We start from the raw sequence: 19,001 nt of genomic DNA, 5'->3' as shown, positions 1-19,001 counted from the left end.
ATCCCTGCCTCACTGTTTTGGTGGCTCTGGGTTTTTTGGGGGGCTCAAGAGCTCTACGCTGTATCTACAGGTCCTTGGTCCCACATGTCTACTGAGTTTTGGTTTCTGTGGTCACCAATTCTGCTGAACTTCAAGCTGCCCTGCCCTGTCTGCAACCCCCACCAGCTCGGCTCCATCCAAGCAGGCCCACTGGGGTAGGAACCCCAAACCAGGGAAACACCCAGATGGCCCCCCCACACCTGCCTATTACCTTCTGGGGCTGCTGGCTCTCCAACAATGCTGCTTGGGTTGCTGGGTGGCATTTGGGGCCCCTGCTGGTGTTAACGGGTTACTCACTCCCAGATACAATTCCTGCCCCATGTAACACAGCCAGCTGGCCTGGGCTGAGGCTCCAGCCCAGACTGGTGTGGACACCAGGCCTCAGGCCTCAGCCGCTGGAGCCACAGCCCAGGGGAGGGCCTGCAGCAAAAGGCTCTTGGGGTTCTGGAATAGCCCCTGGCTCCCATAATTCTTCCCACAGACTTTGGGCTCCCCTCACTCTGCTCACCTGGGACTCCTGCCTGTCCCCCCCCCCCCCCCACTGCTTCTCCAGGCCCCAGCACCCCTGGCCCTTGGGCCATCGGGCCACAGCCCACCACAACTAAACCATGTGGCCACAAGGGGTCGCTCTCCTGGCACTGAGACTAGTTTCTCCGGGGCAGGGCTGGGGGGCGGGCAGGGCTGGGGGGCAGGCAGAGGAGCCCATGGAGGCCTGCAGCTGTAGCGCTGGAGAACAAGGAAGCTCTGTCCCTGCAGAGGAGCCCCAGGAACGCCCAGGGGAGAGCTGCCCTGAGGCTGCGGGCTGTGCAGACACCACCCCTCGGGACTCGCAGCCACCAGCTCAGTGTGGCCAGTCCTCCGAGGCCAGCCCTCCCTGAGGCTCTCCTGGAAGGGCGGCCACATTCCTCTCAAATCCCAGCTCTGCCCCTGAACCAACAGCGTGGCCCTGGCAAGCTGCTCCTTTCCTCTGAGTCTCAGCCTCCTCTTCTGTAAAATGGGACTGCAAGGGCACCACCTCAGGGGTCTGGCATGTAGCGTGTGCTCAAGAAGGCTGGCTGCTGCCAGTGTGGTTACTGTGGCCTGGGTCCCCGTCACCTGCTGAGGAGATGTGGCAGCAGGAGAGGGGTGAGGTCTGGCCCCTGACAGGGTCTTCCTTTCATTCTGGAAGGCAGCACACCCCTCCTTGCTTGTCCCTGCCCCCTCATAGGTCTAGTGTCCCCCAAGACCTGTTCCCCACACCCCTTCAGCCTGGTGCCCAGCCTCTGCTTCATCCCCATTGCCAAAGCCCAATGGCCGCCATAATTAACGGATTATCTCAGCGTGACAGCTGCGGGCCTTTGAAAACTGGGTTGAATAACAAGGTCCTGGCATACGGCAATTTCTCCTCTGCTCCTGCTCGCTGGCTCCCTGGTCCTCCCTTCTCTCGCCCTCACTCCGCCTTGTTATGCACGCACATGTTTCTTCCCCTTTCCTTCCTCAAACACCTTCTTCCTCCAGATGGCAAGGGGGCAGGCTAGGTTCTGCTCCCCTACCCGGCCTGCTCTCTGCTGCAGAGACAGGTGGGACTGACCCTCCCCGGCCCCTCCTTGCACCTGGCACTGGAAAAAGCACTTGACACATGTGACTTCTGCAATTTCCTGACACCTGCCTTCTGGGGCTGCGCCCATCCTGGAGCAGAGACCTACCCCTGGCTTCCCCCCGCCCCCCCAGGCCGCTCCTCCTCCAGATCCCCCGCCTTCCTTGGGGTCCTGGTCCCGGCCCTCTGCTCTCCTCCTTCAACCCCCTCCCCACATCTTATACCCTCCTGTGGCTTCTTTCATCAACTTGACCTGCTGACCACGCCCTGGCCACTGCATCCCCGTCCACTACTGGGCTCACCTTCCGAGCCCCCCCATGCCCGCCGCTGCTTTTGCCCACCGTTCCTGGACCAGTCGGAAGCATCCGCAGCTGCTCGGCCCCCTGCACCTGGAAGTTCTGTCGTGTGCCCGCTCACTGCTCCTGCTCTGCTCCAGCCTCCTTCCTCTGCCCGTGCTAATTTCTCAGTTAGCATCCTCGCTGGTCTCTGCCTGCAGCCTCACCAGGATGGGCAAGGGCGAAAATGGAAATCTGAGCGTGGCACTCTCCTGCTCAAAAGCCTTCACTGGCTCCCTACTGACTGGGGAAAATTCCAGCAACAGACACTGAAGCTCTGCCCAGGGGGCCTGTGGCGCTGTTCCTGCTCTCCTTTCCTGCCCTCCTGCCTCCCCTCACCAATTATAATGGCCTGGCTGTGTCCTTCGGGGGTCCCCATAGCCCCCTGGGCTCTCTCTACCATGACCAACATCACAACTACTTCTCCTACCCCTGGACTGAGTTCTCCAAGGAAGGGCCCAGATTCTCCGTTACAGCCCAGCACCAGGCACCTAGTAGGCGCTCGACAGAAACCTGTTAGTGACTGAATGAAAAGAGGCCTGCTCTCTCCCTTTATAGGTAAGGAAACCGAGGCTCAGAGTGATTAATGACTTGCCCAAGATCACACCGTTTGTGCAAGACAAAACCAGGATTTGAACCCAGGCCTGTGATTCCAACGCCAGTCTCTTCCACTCCCTGCGGAGGGCCGTGGGGTCAGCTTCTGCACAAGCCTTAAGGGACTTGAACTGAGATAAGAACTGATAAGGAGATGGGGCTCCCTACCGAAGCTGACCTTGAACTAACCACGTGACTCCCAGGGCCTCAGTCTGCTCATCTGTAGGGTGGGAAGGAGCCCCACCTCACTCCCCGTTTCAGAGGGTCCCTGAGGGGGCCAGAATAAGCCGGTCCTGCCAGTGACACCTGAGGGACTCCCGGCGCCCCTCCAAACCCATCTGTGGTGGCCTTGGCAGGCACTCCTCGGAGCTCGGGGGCTTCCTAGGTTGGGAGATGTCGCACAGGGCAGAGACCCCCACTTTAGCGAGCACTAGTGAGAGAAACATGGGGGTCGGGAGTCAGATCATGGCCTTGGGCAAAAAACTCCCTTCTCTCAACCCAGCCGCCCCCACCTGTGAAGTGGCCCCCAAATGCCCATTCACTAGGGCTGCAGTGGGGCCAGGTACAAAGTGCCTGGCACAGTGGGGGCACGACCATGGCCACACGCCCCTACAGGAGCGTGATCCTGGAGCGTACCCCAGGGACAGAGGAGAGCAGAAGGGCGTGGGACAAAGCGAAACCATCTGCTCTTGACTTTCCCCTCAACAGCCCACAAAATAGAGCTCGCACCCCAAAGTGTAGCCCTGGGGCCCCTCCCTCCCTCTCTAAGCTCACACCCCACGACACCCCTTCACAGCCTAGGGAGTGGCAAGGTTGCCTGCCTGCACGTGTTCCCTGGGCCTTTGCTCACGCTGTTCCCGAGCCTGGGGTGCCATTCCCACACTTCCCCACCCTCTGTAGCCCAGACTTCATGCCTCCTCCTCTGAGAAGCTTTCAGAGATCTCTGCAGGGAGCGGTAGCTTCCCTGCTCTACCCCCATCCCCTAGTCCATCCTCATGGAATCCTGGAAAGATCCTAGGGATTGCTTTACCCCAGCTCTTCTCCCCCTGTTTTACAGATGGGCAAACTGAGGCACAGCCGAGGGACAGAAGCTCCCCAGGGATGTACCTGAACCCAGGTATCTGCTGCTTCCAGCCCAGCAGGCAGCTTCTCTCCTGGACCTAAGCTGCTGTTCAGCCCTTGCCTGTCCTCCCCGAGCCCCCCAACCCAGAGCTACCTGAGGATGGGACCCTCATCTTCCTCTCTGCTCCCCCACCCCAGTGCCTAGCCTAAGGCCTGGCGCATAGTAGGCACTCAGTAAATGTCTGTTGAATTGAATTGCGCTCAGGACAGCCAGTCGTCTCTGCTCTGTAAGAGAAGCATAGAGTTAGTGGAGCTGCTCCCGTGGCGACAGGGGCAGGAACCAAGCTGGTGGGGGAGGAGTCTGGCTTCCCAAGGACCATAAGGGCCCTGGGAAGGAGACAGGGTCTGGGAAGCTGGAAAATTCGGACTTAGATGAGTCCGAATTCTGTCCCAACGGGCAGTATGGCCCTGGCAAGCCATGCCACCCCTAGGGCCTTGGTGGCCTCATCTGTCCAGCGGAGACGACGCTCCAGCCCCCGGGGGCTCCGAGGACTGTTTGCCACGAGGACTACAAGAGACGTGAGGGGCACAAACAGCGACTCCCCCTCACGAGCACTGTGCTCAGAGGCTGACCCACAAAGTCGGGTGGGCAGTGTGCCCAGCGAGGAAACGCAGGAACAGATAAGGAGACTGAAGCCTGGAGATGGGGGTGGCTTGCCCGAGGCCTGGCAGCCCATGCACCTGATGCCATGCTGTACCCACAGTCTCCCTGCAGAGCTGGAGGGGAGCGAGGCGTGGCTACAAACCCCAGACGAAGGTGCTGGTCGAGCCCACCACAGGGTGGCCTGGCCCAGGCCCAGGAGGGAAAAGTGAGGACCATGTCCTCCCTTCCCCTGGGGGTGGGCTCTGTTCCACAGCCCCCAGAGGCTTCAAAGCCATACTGAGATCTCCAGGCTGCAAAGGCCTGGGCCGGCCGTGGTGTTAATGGAAATCAGCAGACTATAAGTACACAGCCAGGTCAGCAGGCCAGGGCCACGCCCCAGGAGCAGGTCCGGGGTGTTGTAACCCTAGCTGTGCCCCACAGTCCTCTCCCCTTGGGCCTTGGTTTCCTCGTCTGTCAACAGCATGCCACCTCATGACCATGATGGCTCAGGTTCTTCACCCAACACCCTGTCACTCCCTGACCCAGCCAGGCAAATGGGAGGGAGGCCCTTGGTGCCCCAGCCAGAGACCTGGGGAGGAGGACGCAAGACGGGCCGCCCTGGGCCCGCCTGGGACAGCCAAGGGAGGGGCTGGGCCATGCCCCTGCTCACTGGCTGGAGCAGGGAGAGACAGGGAAAGGGGCCTGGACCCCAGCCATTCCCTCATTCACTCCCTCAGTCATTCCAACAACCATTCTTCCAGCACCTCCCGCTGCGAGCTGAGGACTCCCAGCCAAAAGACAGCCCCAGGTGGGAGCTCTAGTGGGGAAGACAGTGAGATAAACAAGCACCTCTCCCCCCCGACCCACCCCATCCTCAAGGGCTGACTCCCACGGCCCATCCCATCTTGCATCCAGGGACCCTGCCTTCTGCCTGGCCAGGGACAGGGACAGGGAGGGTGACCTCACTCTCCCTGTAAACCCAGGGCCCAACACCATGCCCATAAATGTTCACAGGCTAATAAGGCACCATGAGAGCATCAAACAGGGTGCCCGCTCAAGCACAGGGCTGTAACATGGGCCTGGGGTGGAGGGGACAGGGCGGGGACATCTCACTTCACCCACCGCCAACTGTGTGCCAGGCCCGCACACTTAATACCCAGCAGCCACGCTGTTACAGCCACTCGAAGGATGAAGAAACGAAGGCTGAGAGAGACTGAGGGATGCGCCCAAGACCCCAAAGCTACAAAGTGGCCTGGCACCCACTGCTCCCCCAAAACGAGACAGGGCTGGTGCACAGCAGCCCCCAGCACAGGTGCTCCAAGCACCCCATGGACGACGTTCGCAGAGTCTGGGACCACCCCCCCAAAACCAGCCGCAGGGGAGGGGTCAGTGCCCTGCTTCCTCATCAAAGCCTCGAGTGAGCCCTGGGTGGCGGACAGACCCTCAGCCACCACCTAGAGAAACTGAGGCTCTGAGCAGTGATGCGGGCCAGCCGCAGGCCCATCATACTCTGGAGGCCCTCTCTGGTCAGCGCACGGAGGGGCCCTCTTGCTGGCTGGTGGTCGCATCTCTGGCCCCTCTGAGATTCATGGGCAAGACGAGTGGACATGGGCCCGGGCCCGACGCTGCCCCAGCTGGCTGGGTGACCTGGACAGGGCCCCACGCTCTCTGAGCCCCAGCGTCCCCAAGACCCATCTTCTCTGCCCCACCCCACACAACTGCAAGGAGCTGAGGGGCAGACCGATGAGACACATCCCCCCTACAAACCAAAAGTGCGGTCCACATTTAGGGGAACTTAATTGTCACTCTTACACTTTCCTCAGCCTTCCTCGACACTTCTCTGCCCTCTTTTCTAGAAAGGCTGCGGCAGGTATCAGAGGCGCGGCCCCTGTGCTATGGACTTGTCACCCATTTTGTCCTCAGGATCCTAGGAAGCAGGTTTTTGTGCCTGCTCTGCAGAGGAGGAAATTGAGGCTCAGAGAGATCCAGCGACTTAATCAAATCCACACAGCAAGCAGTGAGCGCACCCCAGCCCTGACACCACTACGCCCCCGAGCGTCTGTGTGTTCAGCCTTCTGTGGTGGCAGGGTCCTCTGGTTCACTCATGGCCACCGGCCCCTCAGTTTCTCCGACTTCCCAGATGTATGAAATATTCACATTTCCATCATCAGCGGCTCACATACACTTTTCCAAGGCCTTCAGAAGCCCCATTAATCATTCAGACACACCTGCATATTCATTAACTTCCGAATTAATACAGAGTCCCTTATTACTTCGGGCCTGCTGCCTGCATTAAAGACATTCGACTTCATTCATTATTAAACTCCCTGGGTAAACGAGAAATCCCTCCTTCACAGAGGCGGGCTCGCCCAGGCCCGCACACAAGCAGGCAGGTCTGCTCCCAGCCCAGCTGCTGTGTGACCTTGAGCCAGGCCCTCACCCTCTCTGGGCCTCCTGGTTATTTACCTAGTAAAATCAGGCAAAGGACAGTCTCTAAGGTCCGAGCAGCTCCTCGGAGTCAACCCCGTCCCGTCCTTCTGCAGACTCCTGCATCCCTTCCCTGTGCGCTGTCTCTCCTGGGCTCACGTAACCCTCTGTTCTCCGTGAAACCAAGGCACGTCCTCTCTGTAGTTTCCTGATCCTCCAGGGCCTCCCCTCCAGTGGCCTCCATTCACACCGGGGCCTGGGCTTTGCAGACGGTGGGCCTGGGCCCTGGTACCAGCCCATCGCCTCCAGGACGTCATCTGTCCCCCAGGCTAAGCTGGCTCGGCAGACCATGATATGCCCCAAAGCAGAGGCCTCGGACCCCGAAGCCGGGGAGGGTGAGTGTCAGCTGCAGCACGAACAGCGATGGCAGCAACAGTGACAATAACAGCACCCCACATTTCCTGAGCATGGACCAGGCCTTTGCTAAGCCCCGACTTTCCCACCCTCTTAGAACAGCCTCCACTTTCCAGGTGGGAAAGCCAAGGTCGGTGACATCCAGGCATCTCCCAGGAAATGCTGGTGCCAGCTGTAAACCGGCCATCTCTCACTAGGGGTCTGAGTGCTTCACCCTCACCCATGCCACCGGAGGCAGGACCCTTGGATGCCGTCTTGCACTGGCTCTCTCCTTCCCTGATGGCTCTTCTGTGTGCCAACCCTGCCTAATGGAGCTGTGTCCACAGAGCAGGTCCCCCATTGCCTGGCAGACACCTGACCCATCTCCACTGTGCCTGGTGCTGAGCAGGCCTGCAGATGAAGCGTGAGAACACCGCTGCCAGCATGGCCCTGCTGGCTCAGACCTGCCCTCCGCCTCCACCCCATGGTGCCTCTGTGTGGGACCGCTTACTGCCAGCAGGAGCAGGCCAGGCCGCCGTCACCTGAAAATGCTTCGCTCCCCGACAAACTGGCTGCATGATGGTGGGCCCACCACCAAACCTCTCTGTGCCTCGGTCCCATCATCTGAATCACACCTGACTCTGCCCTCTGCCTTATCCCTCATCCCCAATACACCCCGACACCTGTCCAGGCCACACACCTGTGCGTCCAGGCCACCAATGGCTCTTCTCTGAATTGCAACCACAGCCTCCCAGAACCTCCTGGCATCGCCTGGGTTTCTCCCCGCTGCTCTGTTCGGATGCCAGACAGCCTCTCAAAACACCATCTATCATGCATCCGTGGACGGCCCACTCTTAAAGCCCTTCCAGAAGCTTCTGTGGCTCCCAGACTAAAGCCAGAAATCCTCCTTGAAGATCAAGGCCCCACAGGACCTGAGCCAGCCGTCCACGCCAGACCCTTCCTCCTGCTTTCTCCCCAAGGCAGCTCCCCACTCTCCCGCAGTGAATGTCCCCCTTCTCGTCCGATGCCACAACGGGCATCTGTCCCCTACAACAGTGGGGCCGCCCTGCGGGCATAGCCTGTTCCCCGCTGCAGCTCCGGCCCCTGGCCCAGTCGGAACAGCAACCCTGTCAGGCCGAGACAGCGACCGCCCCACACCGGGCGTGCTGCGGTCAGTGCCACCGGGGACCCTGCCAGACCGCAGTGAAGGCCTCGCCGGCCTCCGTCTGTGGGCAGACGCAGTCCCGCTCTTAACAGGATGGCGAGTCGTCCAACCCGCTTCTTCTGTTCTTGATATTTAAAAAATTTTTTTATTGTTTATTTTTAGAGATAGGGGAAGGGAGGGAGAAAGAGAGGGAGAATGACATCAGTGTGTGAGAGAAACATCGATCAGCTGCCTCTCGCACGCCCCCAGCTGGCGACCTGGCCTGAAACCCTGACTGGGAGTCGAACCAGCTTTTGATCCAAAGGCCATCCAGTTTGAAGGCCAGCCGGCACTGAACCAGCTGAGCCACACCAGTCAGGGCAGACCCACTTCTTAAATGAGGAAACTGAGGCCCAGAGTGGTGAAGCCACCTGCCCGAGGGAGGGGGAAGAGCCTGAGACACACCAATACACAGCCACAGAGCTGCTCAGCCCTGGGTCTCACTCCAGTCCCTGCCCCGGGCCCCCGGCTGCCGGGCGCTCTGGGTGCGAGGCTTCCCCCTGCTGGCTCCCTCACCACTCGGCTCTGGGGCAACATGGACTCAAGCCAGGCCCTTCCCACTTGGGGCTCTGGCTTCCACCTGTCGGGGTGGATGAGACACCTGGGGGTCCCTTTCACTGTAGCACATTCTCTACATGCCTGTGGGCCTACTACGCACAAGGCCCTGGGCTGGCAAAACTTGTCTCTGGCCTGTAGGGGACCAGGAAGGGCTGGGAAGCCCAGGGTGGAAAGGACCAGGGAGCACATTCGGGGTTTGAGTATAAGAAGGGTGCAAGTCCCTACCTGCTGTCACCAAGAGCACCACAAGGCCAACAGAAGGACAGGGCTGCTGACCCCCAGGCACCCAAAGCTGATGATTAACTGAGAGGGCTGGCGTCTCTGAGGTCCTCCTGCCACCCAAGGTGCTGGGGACCCCCAGAGGGGCTGCACCCTGCCAACCAGACAGACACTCCGCATCTGACAAGCCCCTGCTGTGAGCCTGGCCGAGGATTCCTGGCACCAAGCGGAAGAGACAGAAATGAGCAAGGAACTTTGGGGCCAGCAGGGGACTCGGGCAATGGGAACCCAGTGCACAGCCACTGGAGATGCTTGCTATTTGAGGAAACCCTCCTGCAAATTGTTTTATAAAATAAATCACCGGTCTCTAATATTTCTTATTAAAATATCTAAATTATCACAGATTGGGGTTGCTTAAAGTAAGACAACACTCCTGGCCTTCTGGAAGCTTTATCATCACATACCCGCTCTGAGCTTGGTCCCCCCACATGAGGGACCGGCTCTCAGCAGGTGCTCAGGAAATTCTGGCCACGCAAACTTCGTTAGAGCACTCATTCCCACGATGTGGCATGGAAGCTGCTGCCTGTGGGACACCCTGCCACCCCAGGGCATTCCGCTCAGGCCCCTCCAGACCCTCTCAGGCACTTCAGAAAAGGTCCAAGCTGGCAGCTCCCTCAGCACGTCCATGCCACTGCCACGTGACAGGGGAGGAACCTGAGGCTGGAGAGGGCAGGGGCCTTACCTGAGGCGTCATGGCCAGGCCATACCCCATTGCAGTCCAGGGCGCCCCTCCAAGGCCTAGCCCCTAAACACTGCTGCTCCTCTGGGCTCTGTCCCTGACCTTCCTACATCTGGTGGCCTCACGGCCTGGTCACCCAGACCCCAGCCTTTGCCTGTTGGACACCTCCCCAGGAGCCCTCAGATGCCCCAGGCACGGCCAGTCCAGTCATCATCTCACCCAAGCCCACTTCTGCCCACATGTCTCCAGCCGGCCACGGTTACCACCACCCCCCTGCCTGCTCAGGCCTCGGATCCCTGCTGCACCCTCCGCCCCGCCCCTTCCCACCAGACGGTGATGATCAGACCAGCCACCAAGTCTGCTGTGTCTGTCCTCCAAATGCCCCCCACGTTTGCCCCTTGCTCCCCACCTCACCAGGACAGGCCGCCATCTCCACTCCCCCAGTTGGCTACTGCGGCCTCCCTCTCCTTCAGCCCCTCTATACAGCAGCCAGAAGGAATCTTCTAGAGGGCAGCTCTGATGCTTCCTCTCCTGCTCTCGATCTTTCTGGGGCCCCCTGAACCCCAGGGACAGAGGCCGAGAGCCTTACTGGCATTTGGAACTGCCACGAGGACACACAGCCCCAGCACACAGCGTGCCCGCACATTCCCGGCCCGTGCCAGGCTGCCCAGCCCTGCGAGGACACACACCTTCCCTCTCCCTGCCACTCACCACCACCCGTCAACCCCTACTGGCTTCAGCTCAGGCATCACCTCCTCCAGGAAGCCTGCCCTGACCTTAGGCCTGGCTTCACCACTCCACAGCGCCTTCACGTTCTCCAGCAATAAGGGGCGTCCACCCCCCACCACAGTCACCCTTTCCCTTCCCGAGGGTGGAGAGGGCACCATGTGCCCTTCTGTGCCCGGTGCCAACAGAAGGCTGGGGTGTGGGAAAGTGAGAAAGCAGAAGAACCCCACAGCCCCCAGGCATGTAATTTCCATGGCCTCCGTCCCCGCCGACCCACCTCCCTACATACCGAGTGGGCTCATCATTAATACTGGTGAGAACAGGGCCTCCCAGCTGCTGCTGCTGCTGCTTATTATTATTATTATCATTACTATTATTTTAAAACACATATGACATTTTCTTTTTTTAAGATTTTATTTATTTCTAAAGAGAAGGGAAGGGGGGAGAAAGAGTGGGAGAGAAACATCAATGTGTGGTTGCCTCTCATGTGGCCCCCACTGGGGACCTGGCCCACAACCCAGGCATGTGCCCTGACTGAGAATTGAACTGGCGACCCTTTGGTTCACAGCCCACACTCAATACATTGAGCTTCACCAGCCAGGGCTGTTATTTCCTCCTCATCATCACCATCACAACCACTGGAGCATTGACCGGCGCTGCGGTGCCTGTGCCCGTGCCGGCCTCAGCCGGCTCGGGCAGGGTGGTCAGGCAGGTGCCGCGAAAGCGAGAGAACACAACGGAACCTACCAGGAGCCTCGTTCCACGGGCCCCGGTTACAGATGGAGAGACTGAGGCTCCAGGGCAAGCGGCTGACCTGGGGCCTCGCAGACGGTGGGGGCCAAGCTGGGGGTCCGAACCAGACTCCTGCCCATCTCCTTGCTCCAGATCCAGAGCGTGCAAGCAGAAGGAGGGGACCATGTTCACGGAGCATCCGGGGTGGAGCACTTCAGGTGTTCTGGGCACTTGGGCATTCAGGCACCAAGTCTGGGGGCCCAAACGACTTGGAATCAGACCCCTGCTCTGTGCCCCACCCCCCAGCTGTGTGGCCTCGGGTAGGCTGAACAGCTTCTCTGAGCAGATTTCTCATCTGTCCCTGGGGGTGGCAGGCTGCCCTGCACACCTGCCATCATTGCCGCAGCCACACACGGCCAGTAACTAGGAAGCATCTCTCGGGCAGGGCTGTGGGTGGATTCTCTCGTCTAACCTGCACAGCGGCCCCATGAAAGGCAGGTTCTAAGGGCATCCCCATTTTACAGACAACAAAATGAAGGGCCCACCCGAAGCCAGGCCACTGTACGTGTGGAGCTGAGCGCACAGTGCTGGGTAGAACCTGCACAGGAGCCAAGTCCTCACTAACGATGCTCCTTCCCGGCTCAGACCTCCCTTCAATCCTTCAAAGGCATCCCGCACAGACTGCCCTCCCCCACTGCATTCCAGCCACCTGCGGCGTCCTCCCTGCTACCTCCAGAGTCCAGCCCTCGCTCTCTGCCGTCCCTATCAAATGCCACCTCTTTCGCTGCCCTCCCTGTGCTCTGTCCCCCTCCCTCCTTTCCACTGCTTTGCTGCCACCCATCAATGCTCCCCTGGCAGGTGCAGCAGTCTCTTAAAGGAGCCCAGAGACCCACGCCCAGTAACCCTGCCTGCGCCCATGCTCCACACAATCACCAGCGGAAGCTTCCTGAAGCACAAGCAGACCTGTGGGTCGCTGCCCGGCTCAGAAGCTTCTGGTGCCTCCCTGGTCCTTATCCCAACACTCAAGACGCCTCATGATTCGGCGTGGCCTTGCTTCTGCAAATCTCTCCTCCAACACCCTCTGGGTACCGAGAATACTATCAGAATAAATCGATCCTCGCCCTGAACACATGTGCACATATATGTACCATGCGTGCATACACATGCTCCCCACCAATCTGACTCCACCTTCGCTTGGGCCCCTCCCTCCATGCCCGACAGCATCACCAGCTTTCGAGAACAGCCTGACCCCAGGACAGCCCCTGCGAGAACTCCCCTCCCCAACTACTCAGCTCTTCCCACCCCGCACTGTCTGAAACACGTCACCCACACCCGGGTCTAATGCCCGCGTGCCCATCTCCACTTCGGGAATGCCACTCCTTATGCAGGACTCAAAGCCGCCTCCCACAGGAAGCTCTCCAGCCCAACCAGGTATCTACCTTCCCCTTTGGCTGTGGGATCACTGACAGCAGGGACCATTCTCATTCACCCCAGGACCCCAGTGCCTTGCACAATGCTTGGCCCACATCAGATGCTTTAGAACAGTCTGCTCAATAAACTTACTTCCCTTCTGAGCCTTCCCTGAGCCCCTTGGATCAGGGGAACAAGTTCATTCTCCAAAACAACTAGCATGAATCCGCCCCCTTGTCCCCACCTTCTCTGGCCTCCAGGGGCTCACCTGAACTACTACCCTGAACTACTACCGTGGCCGTCACCTTCCTCCCTGCCACCCCCCCTCACCTGTCGGCTGCCCCCGTGGGGTCAGAACAAAATCCACAGCCTCTCCCGACTTCATTTCCTCCCTCTGCGGCTTCCAGCCCCCGCTGCATCTGCCCATGGAGGGCGGGACCCCGCTCACTCCTCCCAAGACCCCAAATACCTACCACAGAGCAGGAGTTCAAAAGTCTCCTTGAACAAGCAAATGAGTGGGTGAGCAAGTGATAGGCGCGAGACCACGCTTCTGCCTGGGCCTCAGTTTCCCCTGTGCAACTGCGCAATGCAGTCCTCGCCTTGTCTTCGTTGCAGGGGGTCTGAAGGTAGAGAGCGAGCAACAGATGGCATCAGCTCGGGAGAGCTTTTAAAACCGAGAGTCACTACACACCTGGAAGGGACTTTAAATTCCACAGGAACGAAAACAGAGGCTGAGGTTGTGGGTCTCCCTCCCGCATTCACCCAGTGCCATTTCTCAGAGGGGCAGGTACAGTCAGGACAGGTGGCGCTACCTGCAGGAAGCCACAGCTCCAGGGGAGGCCTGCAGGAGACCAGCAACAACAGGAGGGTGGAGGAGCTGTGGGGTGCCAGCCGAGGCAGGGAGGGGCGTCCGGTAAGGCCTCTCAGAGGGACAGCCGCCACACTGTCTGGCCCACAGGAAACAACGGGTCCCCAAAGAGCCAGGTCACCTAGCCAAGGGGGTATCCCCTGCCCCAAAAGCCAATGTCGTCTCAGACGATCAGGGTCATGGAGAGGACACGACACTATGAGGCTGTGTCCCCATTTTACAGATGAGGACATTGAGGCCCAGAGCGCTAAAGCAACATGCCCACAGCTCTTGGGCAGCAGAGACAGTGGCCTTTGGGCCTCCTGCCCCTTCTGAGGCCTCTGGAAAGGTGGGAAACGGTTCCTAGGACATTCAACCATTCAACCAAGGGCCCAGTTGACCCAATGGCTTCCAGGCCAGCTGCTGCCGGACACAGCAAGGAAAGCCACGGCCACAGGAAACAGGGGCCACAGCTGGGTCTGAAGAAATCGCCAAAAGCAGCCCAAGCAAACCCCCCAGAGACGGAGCCAGTTACCTGAGCTGCCCTGGGAGGCGCTGAGATTCCCGCAAATGCGCTGGGCCCCGAGGCCCTCTCTTTAATGCATGCAAATGAAGGGCATAAATTTCTGCTTACTTAACTTCACAAATGTTAACAAGCCCATAAAAAATAAGTTATTCTTCCTGAGCTCCACAACACTGTTCGTTTGTTTAATTTTGTTTCACCTCCCTCCCCAGCCCCCTCTGCAAGAGAAAGGAAAGCTGCCGATTTTGGTGTTTCCCTGCCAACCGGGTCTGCCTTCCCCCTGTCCACCCTGCCCCGAGGAGGCTGGAGGGAAAACCCCCAGATAAGGAATCAGAGGCCCAGGCATGAGCCCCGTACCCTCCTCTACAGCTGTGTGACCTTGGGCTCTGACTTACCCTCTCTGGTTTAATTGCCTGGTCTACAGAGTTAACAACTGCAATTGCACCCTGCGTGCCTCTGGGTTGGTGTGAGGATCAAGCAAGATAATCCCAGTAAAGTGCTTAGCTCCCTCCTGGCACAGAGCAAGCCCTCAATAAATGTTAGCCCTTGTTATTATGTAAAGGAGAGTTAAATACCAGCGCCCCCACCACCACCACCAACTTAATCCATTTGTAGAGTTTACCTTCTGGGCCAAGCTGGTAGCTCCAAATGCAGCCTGAGGATCGGTTTTGTTGGAGGCTCAGCATTGGATACAAATCCCAGTTTGATGCCATCAGGTGGCCCCTGAGCCCTGGCATTTACCACAGGCCCCACCACACCCTATTGCCTCACTGGGCCCAGGCACACACCTTCACGTGACCTGGGCTCTGTGGGTGTGTGAGTTTGCCGGGCCTAGTGTCTGCCTCTCGTAGCTGATCTCACTGAAGGCTTCATTAGGCCCAGCTGACAGATAAGGAAATAGGCTTACAGAAGGGTGGCCCACAGTCCTGAGCCTCTGTCCCACCAAGGCAGCTTGAGAGATGCTTCCTGGGCACACAACAAAGCAAACAGCCCATTAGCCAAGTGGTTGGAGAGATAGCCCTTGGCCCCCATGGGCTCAGCGTGTTCCGGGACCAGGCGGGTAGCCAAGCAGGAGCCAGGACCTGCGGAGCCTCGGCCTCACCCAGCAATAAGCATGCCAGGCCCGGGTGGCATTCCTGTGTGCCCAGCCCAGCAGAGCCCGGTGCTGGGGACTCCAAAAGGCGGGGGACGAGGGCTGGAGCTGGCAATTCCTCTCTGGTCCCCTCTGTACCCTCCACCTTGCATGCGCCTCTAGGAACGGCCGTTCCTGACCACAAACTGCACCTCGCCTGTGGTGGCACAGAAGCCACGGAACAGGTACCGCAGGCTGGGATCCGCGCTGGGGCTTTTCCTTGGCGCTCGGGTCCAAGAGTTGTGCCCATTTTCAGACAAGGAATTGGAAGCACAGAGAAACTAAGTGATTTTCCCAGGACCACACAGGAAGAAACAGAGCAGGACAGACTGGTGGACGGACAAATGGACAAGGAGGGAGAACACACCCACTTGTTGGTGTCCAGGTGAGGCCTTGGAGGGGTGCAGGCTCAGAGGGTGAGAGGAACAAGGTCAGGATGGAGGAGGACCAAGTCCAGGGCCTGTGGCCAGGGAGGGCTGCCCCGCCAGTGCCTTCGGCTATAGAGGTGGCCCCTCCCACAGCTCTCATTGCGGCCCTGCATGGCCACAGCTAGCCTTATCGTATCTCCAGCTCAGGCCGCTTCCTTCTTCCTCTTATCAGTCTCAACTAGCCCCCTCTGTGCCTCTGCCAGGCAGGAGGCAAACAAAGTGTGGCTCCAGCGGTTCGGGGCCTTGCCCAAGCTCCCACCAAGCCAAAAGCACCGAGTAGGGACTCGAACCTGGTGTTTGGACATCCTCATCCTCTCCCTCCAGAAACCACCAGCGGAGGCAGAGAGAGAGGATGGGGCCAGGGTCTGGGATGGGTGGGGCCGTAAGGAAGGGGTGGGGCCTGGCAGACGGGGCGGGCTGAGAGAAAAGGCTAGATCTCGTCCGGTCCTGGTTGCCCTAGCAACAGCACTAATTAATTCCAACTCAAGCTCCATCTGTGCCTTGGCTGGATGGGTGGTTTGGGCTCCCGGGTGTTTGTTTTGAAGAAAGGGGAAAGGGGGAGGCACTGGGAGGCTGTGGTCCCCAGGGGCTGGCAAGGGACTGACACCACCCCCCTTCACACGTAGCGTCCCCACCCCCAGAAGGAAGAGGCAGGCTCGGCCTCTGGGGACCGCCACAGACCTCCCCTCCCGTGGAGGCGGCTCAGCCCAGTCCAAACAGCGCCTGTCACAGACAGCAGACAGCAGTGCCTGTGGTGTGTACACACGTGCACACACACACACACACACACACACACACACACACACACCGGGGAGGACACGGACCCCACAGTGAGAGAAGCTTGGGTTCAGGTGCCAGCTCAGCTCTCTGAGGCTCAGTTTCCCCATCTGCAAAACTGTCAGCACCGCTCTGCCCGAAGGGTCCTTAGGCGTGTTAGAGGACGGTCCCCTGTGCAGGGGCACCTGAGGGGTCTTGTCCAACCTGGGGGAAGGCTTTGCTGAAGGCGATCCTGGAGGGTGGCACTTTTAAGGAATTGGATCGGTGAGGGAGTGGGAGTCCCGAGCAGCAGCCCCAAGGCTCACCCAAGTCCTGGTGCATCTCCACAGCCAGGGTAAGGGTTCCGGATCTTAGCCCAAGGACAGCAGGAGCCAGTGACATGCTGGGGAGCTCATACCGATGACAAAGGGTACAGAATGAATTGGAGAAGAGAGGGCCACAGCCCAGGTCCAGGATGGGGATTTGGTGCAGGTGAGGGCCTCGGGTGGGCAGGCAATGGGAAGCTTTGAGAGCAGAACTTGGTGACCTCCAGGACAAGGACGGGAGACTGAGGGTACAGGTCAGAGGTGACTCCTGGGTCCCCATGGGTGTCCCTGAGGCAGTGGCAGCGCCCACCCTGGCACAGGGGGCCTCAGAGAAGGGGCGATAGGCCACCCCGGGGTGGAGGAGGAGAGAGAAAGAGTTCTGTGCGCGACAAGTTGAGTTTTAGGGGCCAGAGGAACACCCCGAAGGTCATGTGCAGTCAGCAGGTGGCCATACCTGAGGCCCAACAGCCAGAGGCAGAGCACAGCAGAGATGGAGCCTCTGGCATCCCAGGCAGGAGGCTGCTAGGAGGGGCAGGGGGCATAGGCTTCACCCCCAGAGCAGGGGCTGAGAATCAGGCTGGGCGGGAGAGACCACCCCTCAGGGACAGGTGTGGCTGAGAGAGGGTGCCCCACTTGGCGGCACTTGGAGACAGACCACCTGGCTTCGAATCCCGGCTGCTACGTACGTCTCATGGCCTGTGAGAGCCTGAGCACATCATTTCCTCTCTAAGCTTCAACTTCCCCATTTGTGAAATGGAAGCAAAAGCAACATCTACTCAGAGGTATGAGGAGGGCTATCCCTCTGGAACCCCCAGACAAAGTCCCAGAGACCAGAATCTCCAGGAACCTGCTCCTTCAGGGCCAGGGGGCAGGCAGGACACTAACATTTGTCAAGCATCTACTATATGCCAGGTACCTTGGATGTGTTATAGACCCCACAGGGTGGTGATCGAGGAGGAGGGGCCTGGAGTCAGGCGGCCCCAGGCCAAGTCCTGAGTCCCCTACTTACTGACAGTGGGATGGGCAGAGGGTGGAGCTCCCCTCCCCCAACCTCGGCTTCTGTGAATGTAAAATGGGGGTACTGCCAGTCCCACCCATGGCTCCTGGGATTGTTGTGAGTGTGAAACATGAAAACATGTCAAGCATTTGTCACCTGTCTGGCACAGATCACTGTCGTCACTACTGCAGCTGTCATTGCTGCTCCTCCCAGTAACGCAGCCAGGCGGACGCAGCGGTCGCCATGTGGCAAACGAGGACAAGGGCCTCTCCAGCCCTAGTGCCCAGGACCTGGGTTGGCTAGCACCTGACCACAGGGTCCCTCCCTCCCTCCAGCACAGGGTCTGGGTCCGAATCCTGCCCTGGCCACTCCAGGCTGTGCGACCTTGGGCAAGACACCTCACCTCTCTGGGCCTTAGGATTTCCCTCTAAAAAAATGAGGAGTCCCCTCCCTCCACCATCCTCTGACGGCAGAAGGAGGCAATATGCAAAAGGTGCCCAGCCTCGGGACTGCCTCGAGCAGGCACTCAGTGAATGGGAGCAGTCATGGTTAGCAACTGGATGTGAAGACCTGGGGGCCAAGCGAATGCAGAAAAGCACCCAGAGTGGGGTACTGGGGGAGATGCCCCTCTGAGCCCCACAAGCACACCCCAGGGCTGCAGCCTGGGCATGTTGCCCCTATTCATCCCCCACCCGGGCCTTCCCCCACCCGGGCCCCAAACTGTGCCTGTCCACGCTCACCCCACACCCTGCCGATTCTGCAGCAGCCACAGGGCCACGTGTGCCCCTACCCAACCCCCGTGACCAACCGGGCCATCCCCCACCTCTCCCTGCTCTGCATCTGCTCAATTAGGGAAACTGGGGAGCAAGGGAAACAAAGACTTAATTTCTGAGCTAATCAGCCTGCCTCATGCTAATTACCATCCTCCCAGGGCAGTGGGGCAGACTTCTTGGGGGAGGCGGAGGGGGAAGCTGGTCCCTGGGAATGACACCTCCTCCCCCAAAGCCTGAGCCGGCCCAGGGAGGGTGTGGGGGGCGGAGCACGAGGCTTGAGCAGGTGAGATTTCGAGGTGGGACTGGGTGGATAGGGCCAGAAGCAGGGGACACAGGAGGAAATGTGCCTGAGGCGGTGTCCCCTGGGCTAGTCCCACCTTCCCAGGGCTCCCTTCCAAGACTCCTGCCCCATGGCGAGGTGGGGCGGGGCGGAGGGGAGGCAGACTCAGGCTGTGGGGAGGCCCCAGAACAGATGCCCCAGTAGGTGTCCAGCCTACGGCTTTGGCAGCGAGATGGACAGATGGACACTTTTAGGCTAGAAAATTGAGCAGTGCTCAGAGGG

At 59.5% G+C, this 19,001-nt stretch overlaps 1 long non-coding RNA gene across 1 annotated transcript in view; it reads right to left on the bottom strand.

Annotated features, from left to right (window-relative positions):
- Positions 1 to 3,372: 3,372 nt before the first annotated feature.
- LOC128626812 (uncharacterized) overlaps positions 3,373 to 19,001 on the bottom strand; it is a 31,424-nt gene continuing 15,795 nt past the window's right edge. The window contains exon 3 of the long non-coding RNA XR_008390869.1: positions 3,373 to 3,891. This is a non-coding gene — a long non-coding RNA (uncharacterized LOC128626812). The remainder of the gene's footprint in view (positions 3,892 to 19,001) is intronic.

The sequence above is a fragment of the Artibeus jamaicensis genome, unplaced genomic scaffold (assembly GCF_021234435.1).
Source record: "Artibeus jamaicensis isolate MK-2021 breed Jamaican fruit bat unplaced genomic scaffold, CSHL_Jam_final contig_233, whole genome shotgun sequence".
In the NCBI taxonomy this organism is placed as follows: domain Eukaryota; kingdom Metazoa; phylum Chordata; class Mammalia; order Chiroptera; family Phyllostomidae; genus Artibeus; species Artibeus jamaicensis.
Note: the sequence above shows the minus strand (reverse complement) of the source record. Positions and strands in the feature narration are given on the sequence as shown.